A 12,157-nucleotide genomic window follows, 5' to 3' on the forward strand; every position below is an offset into this window, starting at 1 on the left:
GCATGTTAGATGTAAAACATGTGCGGAAATTAAATAAAGGCACAAACACTGGCATTTATGAGCATTGTGATGTATACAGGAATACAGTGAATCGTAGTTATGAAGTTCAGCGATATTGCAATTCATAGATACTAGGGCATGCCCGTACTATATATATATCTAAAATTATATCCCCCCCCTCTATTTACATGAAATGGTTTGGTCCATTCGCAAAGCCAAAGCGAACGGCTTGCGAGTACGGTGACAATCCCCCCCCTCTATTTACATGAAATGGTTTGGTCCAAAGCGAACGGCTTGCGGAGTTTGGTAAAGAAATCGCCATAGCTCGGTAACTACTTCTCCGATTAATATGAAACCTTGAAAAGGCACATCCTCAGGTCCCCAGCATATACCTGGCAAGTTTCAAGTATATCGGACCGGTAGTTGTCGAGAAACAGCGGTCACAGACAAACACACACACACACACACACACACACAGACATACACACAGAGATTACTGGAATTATAGATAGACTAGGGCATGCCCGTACTATATCTATATCTAAAATTATATCCCCCCCCTCTATTTACATGAAATGGTTTGGTCCAAAGCGAACGGCTTGCGAGTGGTGACAATCCCCCCCCTCTATTTACATGCAATGGTTTGGTCCAAAGCGAACGGCTTCCGGAGTTTGGTAAAGAAATCGCCATCGCGTGCACAAACGCGCAGGAAAGCGAATGAATCGCAAATTCGTTTTTATTAGTTGTAAAACATAGTTTAACGCCAACATAGTTTGCAAACGTGAAATAAATGAATACGCTCTCAAATGTGCCATCCGAGGCAGAGTGTGCCCGCCACGTTCGGCACACGCGATCGTTCGCTGCTCTCTGATTGGTTGAATCGTTTTTTGGACATAGCTCGGTAAGTAATTGTCCGATTAATATGAAACCTTGAAAAGGCACATCCTCGGGTCCCCAGCAATATACCTGGCAAGTTAAAAGTATATCGGACCCGTGGTTGTCGAGAAACAGCGGTCACAGACAAACAAACGTACAGACGTACAGACGTACAGACAGAGATTACTGGAATTATAGATAGATGAAGCTTTATTGTACAGAAACGGACATGTTCTGAGGCAAGGCATTTTTTAGCTGTGCGGAAAAAATGGTGGATTTGAGACCCTGAGCTAAGCAAGCCGAACACAGGTTGGCCAAAAATAAGACTGTTTCTAGTTTTAGTGTAAATTATCTTCAAAAAGGGGTGTTTAAACACATCCAAACACCCATTTTTCATTCATGCACTACCATGGAGTTCGACAAGAATGCAATCAAAGTTTGGGGCCACTAGGTTTCATGGTTTTGGAGTTATGGAGGAGACACACACACTGACAGACTGATGAACACACACTCTCTTTTATTATTACAGATCTGTTACCTCTGCCACCGAAGGTGGGTGGAGGTTAAATGCTCATCCCTGTGTGGTTGTCTGTTTGTTTGTGAACAGGATATTTCAAAACGTTTGATGAATTCGAGTGAAACTTGGTGGACAAATTTGGTTTGTGACAAGAACCAATTGATTAGATTTTTGTGAAGATTCAAATCTGCATTAAGAGCCTTCATCATGACATCATAAATCAACAAGTGGAGCGCTTGATCCGTCCGGTGTATGTATGTATGTATACTGAACAGCAAAAGAAACGTCAGTCAGAATCAATATTTTGGAGTCTTTATTTTCAAGTCATGATCAACACGAATTGAGATTTCGGATCAACATGAAACATTGCAGGTATGGTCACCACAGTTCAAACAATAATGTGAAATGTTCTGAATAAGAAAAACACAAGACCAGGTGAGAACACGGGAGGTCAAAATCAGTATCTTGTGTGACCTCGGTGAGCGTTGATGACAGCCATACATCGTCTGTACATGGAGTAGATTAATCGGTTGATGAAGGCATTTGTCACTTGGGCCCACACTCTGAGAAACGCCTGACTGAGTTGAGCTGCAGTTGTCGGCCTTGGTCGAACGTCATTCAGTCTTCTTTGACCCTCGTCCCACAAGTGCTCTATCGGGTTTATATCGGGGCTGGGCGCAGGCCAGTGCATGGTTTGGATGCCATTCTGTTGCGGAAGTCCCTTGTTGCTCTGGCAGTGTGGGCACGGGCGTTGTCCTGCTGGAAGACATGATTTCCGTGACGTCCAAAATGTGGCACAATGTGAGGTCTGAGGACTTGACCGATGTAGCGAGCAGCTGTGACACCATTGCCTCTTCCTGGACTAATATTCTGGAACACCACAGGACCGACTTTGTGATTGAGAGCAATAGCATCCCATACCATGATGTTTGGACCACCCCACGAGTCTCTTTCCATCACACAGTCATCTGAGTAGCGTTCCCCACGTCTACGCCAAACTCTCACTCTGCCATCTGCCGTGGAAACACAGTATCGGCTTTCGGCTGAGAAAAGAACGGTTCTCCACTGCTGGTAACGCCAATTTTGATGCTGTGTGGCCCACTGTAGTCGGTCACGGCAGTGTCGAACTGTAAGAATGGGGCCACGATACGGCCTGTGACAACGGACATCCCTGTTCTTCAAACGTCGACGGACTGTATCACCACTAATGTGTCTCTGGTGGGTTCCAACTGTTTGTCTTGCAGTTTCTGTAGCCCTGGTAAAGCGATCTTGGATGTGATGACGCACAATATGTCAATCCTCTCATGGTGTTGTTACCCTCGGTCTGCCACTGCGTGGGCGGTCATCGGTGCTGTTGGAGGCCTAGTATCATTCCTGCAACCTGTAGATGGATCTCACGTTGACATGGAAAGCATTGACAACCATTCGTGCAGTCTGTCCAGGATGCAATCTTCCAATAGCCTGGTCTCTCTGAATCCTCGTAAATCTGGGCATGGCGCTGGCATCGAAACACGAATGATGAACACACGTTTTGGGGTGCCTTTTATAGGGAAAGTCACAAGGAGACGCACGTGCATTTTGATTTCCATGGGAATCATGCACGACTTTGTACCAGTCATTTTTTTGCCCGGGTTTTGGTGACCTGTTTTTATCCACGTGTGCACCACTGTCGGTAGTTAGGATTAAATTTAGATACAGACGAATGTAAATAATGAGATATCTAAACGAAATGCATTGATATTTCTATGGGAAATGTTAAGGAATTGTTTTTATGAAGTGACGTTTCTATTGCTGTTCAGTGTATGTACGAGGTGTGTTCAAAAAGTATGCGACCTTAATTTGTCGTGCGTAAACAAATGAAGCTAGGGAGGCGTTGATTGGTGCATGTATGTAGGCGATCCTAATGCGCACGCGTGAATTTTTTCCCATCTGCAGAAGCTGTCATTCGACGGCAGACCGCCGATGAGTGAGGAAGTGTAAGTGAGCGCCGTCGGATTTTCGTTTTTGACAAAATGACGGAAAAACTTGAACAACGCTACTGCATCAAATTTTGTGTAAAGCTTGGCGATTCCCAAGTGGAAAACGATCCGCAAGATTCAACAGGCCTTCGGGGACGAAGCAATGAGCACCACACAGATAAAGGAGTGGTACAACCGCTTCAAAGATGGCCGCACATCAGTGGAGAGTGAAGCACGTTCGGGTAGGCCCTCAACATCCCGAAATGAGATCGTCATTGACCAATTGAGGACCCTGGTGATGCAGGATCGTCGAATCACGATCAGAGAACTTGCAGACGAGGTGGGCGTCAGCATTGGATCCGTTCATTCCATTATGAAGGAGGATTTGAGCTTCAGGAGAATCTCAGCGAAGTTCGTACCAAAGCTGCTAACGATTGAGCAGAAGCAACTCCGTTTGGAGATCGCACAGGACATGCTGGAGACTGTGAACAGCAATCCCAGCTTCCTCAACACAGTGATCACTGGCGATGAGTCCTGGGTTTATGGGTACGACCCAGAAACCAAGTTGCAGTCATCACAATGGAAGCATCCAACAACCCCGAGGCCAAAAAAAGCAAGGCAGGTCCGCAGCAATGTCAAAGTCATGCTGACCGTCTTCTTCGACTCCAGTGGCGTGGTTCATCACGAGTACGCACCACACGGCACAACCATCACCAAGGAGTATTACCAAGAGGTTCTGCGTCGCCTTCGTGACGCTGTGCGACGCAAACGGCCGGACCTGTGGGCAGCGGGCAATTGGCAGCTCCATCACGCTAACGCACCCGCCCATTCTTCACATTTGATACAGAGTTTCTTGGCCAAACACAACACACCTGTGCTTCGTCAGGCTCCCTACTCTCCCGACATGGCTCCGTGTGACTTCTGGCTTTTCTCCAAGCTGAAAATGCCCCTGAAAGGGACCAGATTTCAGTCCAGAGAAGACATCATGCGGAATGCGACGGACCAGCTGCGCGCCATCCCAAAAGAGGCGTTCTAGCGCTGCTTCCGACAGTGGCAGAACCGTTGGGAGAAGTGTGTGGCAGCCCAAGGGGACTACTTTGAAGGAGATTAGTGTAAGTTTGTTGTATCTGGATACGAGTATTTTTTATGAACAAAGGTCGGATACTTTTTGAACACACCTCGTATGTCCCTCACAAACATCCACCAGAGCTGAGGATCTGGTCACATGCGACGGACAAACAAGCGTATTATTCTATAGATAATGAAGGGGCAGTCCTGGAGCATGGAATACAGGAGGAGGATCTAGGAGAGGTAGAAGATTGAGGGGGAAGCAGTAAGCAGACAGGCAGCTATATGTAAAGCTAATGGTATTTCAAGTTGTATTTGCTGAGGAATATATCACAAACAGAGGTAGGGTTGGCACTGTGCAGGAATTTAGTGAGGCTTTACCTGGAATATTGTGCAAAGTTTTGGTCACCACATCTGAGGAAGGACGTGGCTGCCATAGAGAATGTCCAGTGTGGGGCTACGAGTTTGATTCCAGGTTGTTCAAAGCTATGAGGGTGGCTGAAGGAGACAGGACTTTATACATCAGAAAGGAGTTTATTAATATGGATATCTATGAGAGATGTTATTGGGAATGAAGCATTTTTTGATAAAATAAGTGCAGATATGTTTTCTTTTCTGTTTTTTTTTCAACAGAATCTTTCCAACTAAAATCGCCATTTTTCATCCGATTGACTTGAAAATTGAACAGCATTTGCACATTGAGTCATTAATTGGAAAACAAACATTTTGAGGTCAAAGGTCAACTCGTGGTCAAACTTCCAAAATCATAAATTTTCATCTTAAAACCCATCAATTTTCATACGATTGACTTGAAACTTGTACAGCATTTGCACATTGAGTCAATAAATATTTTTGTGGTCAAAAGGTCAAAGGTCAGCTCTAGGTCAAACTTAACTTCCAAAACCATCAATTTTCATCTGAAACCCTGTCAATTTTCATCCGATTGACTTGAAAATTTAACAGCATTTGCATAGTGCCTCACTGAATTGGGAAATGAACTATTTTAAGGTCAAAAGTCAAAGGTCAACTCGAGGTCAAACTTCTAAAATCATCAATTTTCATCTGAAAAAGTCACTTTTCATCCTATTGACCCTAGCGTTGATCAAGATTATCAATTTTAATGTTGATTAAATGGACAATTTGCTGGATTAATGGCAATCTTTTTGGGACAATAGGGGGGGTGGATTTTGCAAGTATTGTGCTCTGCATGACGTCTTCTTGTTTGTTTGTGAACAAGATATCTCAAAAAGTAGTGGACGGATTCGGACGAGATTCGGTAGAGAGGTTGTGTGTGTGAGAAGGACTAATCGATTCAAAATTGGTCAAGATCTGAATATGGATTTGGATATGAGAATTATTTAATTTTTTAAGTGATTCTTCACCATTGAGAGATAGGGCTAAAACCAACATATAGCAGGATATCTCAAAAACTTATGGATGGATTTGGATGAAACTTGGTGGAGAGGTTGGGTGTGTGACAAGGAAGAATCGATTCAAAATTGGCGAACATCCAGCTCGTATAATTTTAAAGTGACTTCACCATTGCCAAAAACGATACATAGCAGAATACCTCAAAAAGTTGTGGATGGATGATTTTGATTAAATGCGATTCTGTATTGTGATTTTCTGGTCTACTCTGGGATACAAAACGTAAACTGTTCACCTGGCGGAGGTTTGCTCTCTGCTGAGTGCCGTTATAGTTTTGAAATGTTCCCAGATTGAATCAACATCACCTTTTCTGGCAGTATCTGGAAAACCAACCATGTAAGCCTGCTGTGAGATTGTATCAGCGAGATGCAATGCTGCAAGATTTCAACGTGTGAGGTGCCATGCTGCGAGATGCCAAGGTGCGCGATTCTTTGCATTCAGAGCTAGTAAACCTGATAATTTAACATTCCATTTAATTTAAACCATTTCAATTTTCCATTTTTAAACCATCCATTTTCTGACAGCTGTTAAACCTGATCTTCAATCCTTGATAAATGACTTTCCCATCTGTTGCTCTTCCTCTGCTCTTTTCCAGATCGTTTTCTGAAGCCACCTGCCTGCATCATCCTGCTTTTCCACACATCTCCTGAATTTGACCCGGTTTCTCCCTTCCTAAATATCTGTCAATGTTTCTCTACTTGTGGTGCTCTTCCTCTGCTCTTTTCCAGATATTTATCTGAAGCTGCATGCCTGCATCATGGCGGCTTTCAGAGCAACATCTCCTCAATGTGACCCCTTCTCTTCCCTCCCAAATATCTCACAGTCTTTCCCTATTTGTAGTGCTCTTCCTCTGCTCTTTTTTAGATACTAGCGCGACTCGGTGCGCGGACATCGTTTCAGAGGGGATTGGCATCTTTTACCATTTCGGTGTCTTTTGGGTCTTCATGGTGTTTTGGGTCTTCAGGGCCATTTGGGTCTTCAGGGTCTTTTGGATCTGCTGGGCCTTTAAGGGTATTTTGGGTATTTGAGGTGTTTTTGAGTCTTCAGGGTCTTTTGGGTCTTTGGTGTCTTCAGAGGCTTTTGGGTATGCGGGGTCTTCAGGGGCTTTTTGGGCCTTCAGGGTCTTTTGGGTCTTTTGGGTGTTTTGTGGTGTTTTTGGTATTTGGGGTGTTTTGGGTCTTCGGGGTGTTTTGGGTCTTCGGGGTGTTTTGGGTCTTCGGGGTGTTTTGGGTCTTCGGGGTGTTTTGGGTCGTCGGGGTGTTTTGGGTCTTTGGGGTATTTTGGGTTTTTGGGTATTCAGGGTCTTTTTGAGCCTCAGGGCCCTGAAGGGTATTTTGGGTCTTTGGGGTGTTTTGGGTCTTTGGGGGTCTTCAGGGTATGTTGGGTCTTTGGGGGTCTTGGTGGTCTGAAGGGTCTTGGGGGAATTAAAGGGTCATCAAAGGTCTGAGGGGTCTCAGCAGTCTTAACGCAATTAAGAGGGTTAAGTAAGAGGATTAAGTAAGAGGGTGGTAATTTAATTTGAAGACGAAGAAGACGTTTTCGTCGCATGTAAACATACATACATACATACATACATACATACATAGCGAACCATATACATTTGCTCTGTTATCATAAGATTTATCTGAAACCGCCTGCCTGCATCATGGCGGCCTTGAGATAAATATCTCTTCTGCCGACTCCTCTCTCTGCAACAAGCCTCGACAAAAATACAAAAAAACATTCAATACAAAAAATATGTATCATCACCCCACCTAATTCAAAACACCTCACCACCACATAATTAAAAACACCTCACCACCAAGTAATTTAAAACACCTCACCCCCACGTAATTCAAAACACCTCACCACCACATAATTAAAAACACCTCACCAAGTAATTTAAAACACCTCACCCCCACGTAATTCAAAACACTTCACCACCACGTTATTCAAAACACCTCACCACCACATAATTAAAAACACCTCACCAAGTAATTCAAAACACTTCACCACCACGTTATTCAAAACACCTCACCACCACGTAATTCAAAACACCTCACCACCACGTAATTCAAAACAACTCACCACAATGTAATTCAAAACACCTCACCACCACAAAACTCAAAACATCTCACCAACACGTGATTCAAAACACTTCACCACCAAGTAATTTAAAACACCTCACCCCCACCTCATTTAAAACACCTCACCACCAACTAATTCAAAACACCTCACCACCACGTAATTCAAAACAACTCACCACAATGTAATTCAAAACACCTCACCACCACATAAGTTAAAACACGTCACCACCATGTAATTCAAAACACCTCACCACCACATAATTTAAAACACCTCACCCCCCACCAAATTTAAAACACCACACCACCAAGTAATTTAAGACACCTCACCACCACGTGATTCAAAACCACCGCCACGTTATTAAAAACACTTCACAACCACGGATACAAAAGTTTGAGGGAGGAGTTAAGTGAAAACACAGACACTGCCCAGATATGTCGATATATAGATAAATGACTGCACCCGAGTTGCTGTTTTGTCATGGTTTCCACCAATCATAATTCAAGCAATTATTTTGCACAAATGTATTTGTAATATACGTGATATTACATTTTATAAACAATTAAAGTTTTATTATTTATTTTTTTTCAAAAATAATTAAAACAAAAAAATCAAATACAATACCCTTAGGACATACACACGGGAGAGATATGTGCATACCAGAAGTTTGGTACGATTTCAAAAAAGTTTGAAGTAGTTCAGTGACGAGACAAGACAACACAACACAGGACAGACTGCACAGATATATATATATATATATATACAGACTTGGCATTTAATATGGAATATTTTTTTTTTCTTGACTTGGGTTTACTTTCTGAACTCAGTATATCAATCTGGTGAGTTTCTTTTACCCTTTGGTGATGTCTTTGTTGAAAGAACCATGTCACTGTCTTTCGCAGCAAGAAGTCAATAACAGGATTATATCACAGGTGGCATGACAAAATGTAAGGACAGGTACATTTGACGATTGGCTTCACAATCGGGTATATAAGGGTTGTTGCGTTCTGTATTAGTGGAAAACATCTGCTGCACGTCTACAAAAGTTATTGCTGCTTCCTCTGGAGATGGTCCGTCAACTTGACAATGCTGTTTGTCATGGAGTGGTGGCTTTACGAAATTCTGGCATGAAACAGCGTGCTATTGCTCGGCAGTATGGCATCACTCCAGGTCAGGTGTCAAAGATCCTGAAACGAAATGCTCAGAGGGGTGTCCCTTCTCCAATACCGAGGCCAGGACGTCCACACAGAACCACAAGGAGAGATGATCGCCAGCTGCACCGGTTAGTCTGCAATGGCCGTACCAAGTCAGCTAATCGGCTTAGGGCTGAGTGGCAGCAACTGACAAATGTGCCTGTATCCAGAAGGCTAGTCAACCAACGACTGGTTCAAGCAGGCTATCGTGCCAGGCGTCCCCTGATAAAGCCACGCCTGACCAGACAACACAGCCAGCGCCGATTGCAGTGGGCCAGAGAGCACCGTCAATGGCAGCCAGGACACTGGAATCACGTGACCTTCAGTGACGAGTCTAGATTTCTGGTCTATCGTCAAGATGGCCGCGTCCGAGTGCGCAGACAAGTGCATGAAGCCCACAACGAAGATTGTATAGTGCCAAGAGTCCAAGCTGGAGGTGGTGGGGTGACCGTTTGGGCTGCTTTTCATGCAGGGGGCAAAACTGACCTGGTTGTTCTGAATGGAAACCTGAACCAGTTCAAGTACAGGGTCATTCTGGAAGAAACATTGCTTCCATTTGCTCGTGCAGCCTTTCGAGGAAACTTTGTCTTCCAAGATGACAATGCACGGCCTCATCGTGCTCGCATGATCCAACACTTTCTTGCTGACCGTGGTGTAGAGCATATGGAGTGGCTTGCCATGTCCCCGGATGTGAATCTGATAGAGAACTTGTGGGCAGAATTAACGCGTCAAATCGACAACTTGGACCAGCAGCCCACCTCTGTGCATGAATTGCAGCAGACTATTGTCACTGCATGGCAAGCGATTCCTGTCCAAACCTTGGCAAATCTCGTGAACAGCATGCCTCGACATGTACGTGCTCTCCTGAATGCTCTTGGGGGTTACACGAAGTACTGAACTGTAATTTTACTGTCTGTAATCCCAGTCATAATTTAGCTTTTGTTGTTGTTGAAATTTTTTTTGGCTAATGTGCAAAACAGAGATACTTCTGGAAAACGTACAGAAGTTTAACACAGTACTGTCCGTGAATTGAGTTCGATATCAGTTTACATCACTTTCAAGGATCAATTTATTTGCTTCGAAATGTCAAATGTGGTTTTTGTTTCTTTTAAAGGTCACATTAACAAAATCGAGAATAATTTCAACATAATTCCAATGAACTTTTGGTTCTAAGTCATCTTGAAAAGTAAGTTCACCCCCACAAAAAAAATATTCCATATTAAATGCCGTCTGTATGTATATATATGGTAATAATAATAATATTAATAATAATAGTAGTAATCATGAAATACAAAAAATAAAAAATACTAAAATACTAAACATATGGATACATAATAATCGTCATAATAATAATAAAATACCAAAAAAAAAGAAGATAATAAATACAAAAAAATAAAATAATAGAGAAAATACAAAAAAAACAAAAGTAAATACAATAAAGATATCTATAATAATAATAGTAACAACAATGGAATACAAAAAAGATAATAAAACACTAAAAAGATGTACACATAATAATAGTAATAATAAAATTCCAATTTTTTTTTTTAAAGATAATAAACACAAAAAAAATTAAATACAAATATATATATATATAATTATAATAATAGTAATACTCATCGTAATAAATAAAAATAAAAAGGAAGGTGAAATACAAAAAATATATATATATAAATAAATACAAAAAAATACATATATATATATATATATATATATATATATATATATATATATATATATATATATATAATATATATATATATATATATATATATATATATATATATATATATATAATAATAATAATAATAGTAATAATGATGAAATACAAAAAGAAGAAGATAATGTCGTGTGATTCCCCTCGGTGAAGACCGGAAAATCACGGATAGCAAATCGAATGTTAATGAAGGCGTTCAATTCAATAGCTGTTTTTCTCTCAGCGATTCGTCGAATGCGCTGCATTTATTTTCGTTCTCTGTTTCGTCCCAGTCGTTCACCCCATACCTCCTTGTTTAATATCTCCACTCAAAAAAAAAAAACCCCCAAAAAATATTTCCTTCCCAGGTCTTATTCGTTTATTTGTTGTTCTTTTTTGTTCGTTCGTTCTTCGTTCGCGATCACGCGATCACGTGGTTAGAAATGTATAATCTCTTCCCTGAACAACTATTTTCTCTCATATATTACAACACCCTTTTCTTCTTTTCCTACAAAAGGATGCTTTCGTCTTGCTCACCAAATCTATTCATTCCAAAAAATATATATAATACCATCTCTTACAGTTCCTCCTTTCTACATTCCCTAAACTATCCAGAACTCCACCCCTCCTTCAGTGTCCTCAAACGTATTTTTGACTCGAAGGTCTCAAACTCATTTTGCAAAAAATGTTCGTTTCCCATGAATCGTACACTTTTCAAAATCCAATCTCACCCCTCCCCTCCAAATCCTCCCCATAACCCATCCCTTTCAAATCTCCCCCCTTGCCCCTTCCCTCCGAGACTCTCCCTCGCTCCTCCCCTCCTCGACTCCCCTCTCACCCCTCCTCCTCAAAGCATCCTCCCTGCTTCTTCCCCCTTCCAACTTTCACCTTCATCTCCCCCAACCTTCTGCCTCGCTCTTCCCCCTCCTCAAATAACACCTCACTGTGCCTCACCCAATCTCCATCAAACCTTTTGTCCGCCCCATTCTTCCCTTTCTCCAAGCTATTCTGAAATCTCTGAAATCTCTGACACACCTTCAACAGCTCTCCCTACCTCTTCCTCCTCTTCCACATCTTACCCTACCCCTCCCCCCCCCGCTGTTCTGGACCTGATGCTCCCCCTTCCTCTTCATTAACGGTATGGACCTCAAACATCCGGGGCCTTCGCTCAAACTTGACTGATCTCTCCATACAGGTTGCTTCTGACAAACCAGATGTGATCTGCTTAACAGAAACTTTCCTCCTTCATGATGTCTCTGATGCCTTGGTATCTCTCCCAGGTGACTCCCTCCTCCGGTATGATAGACCTGAGCCGCGTCCTGGAGGTGGGGTTGCTATCTTTATAAAAACGCTCTTC

At 42.4% G+C, this 12,157-nt stretch overlaps 1 protein-coding gene across 2 annotated transcripts in view; it reads right to left on the reverse strand.

The window, feature by feature from the left end:
* The window catches only part of LOC137424777 (uncharacterized), a 675,237-nt gene that overhangs the window by 529,371 nt on the left and 133,709 nt on the right, over positions 1 to 12,157 (reverse strand). The gene's annotated exons all lie outside the window — the stretch shown is intronic.

This window comes from Myxine glutinosa, chromosome 4, assembly GCF_964187855.1.
Source record: "Myxine glutinosa chromosome 4, kmMyxGlut1.1, whole genome shotgun sequence".
NCBI lineage: Eukaryota > Metazoa > Chordata > Myxini > Myxiniformes > Myxinidae > Myxine > Myxine glutinosa.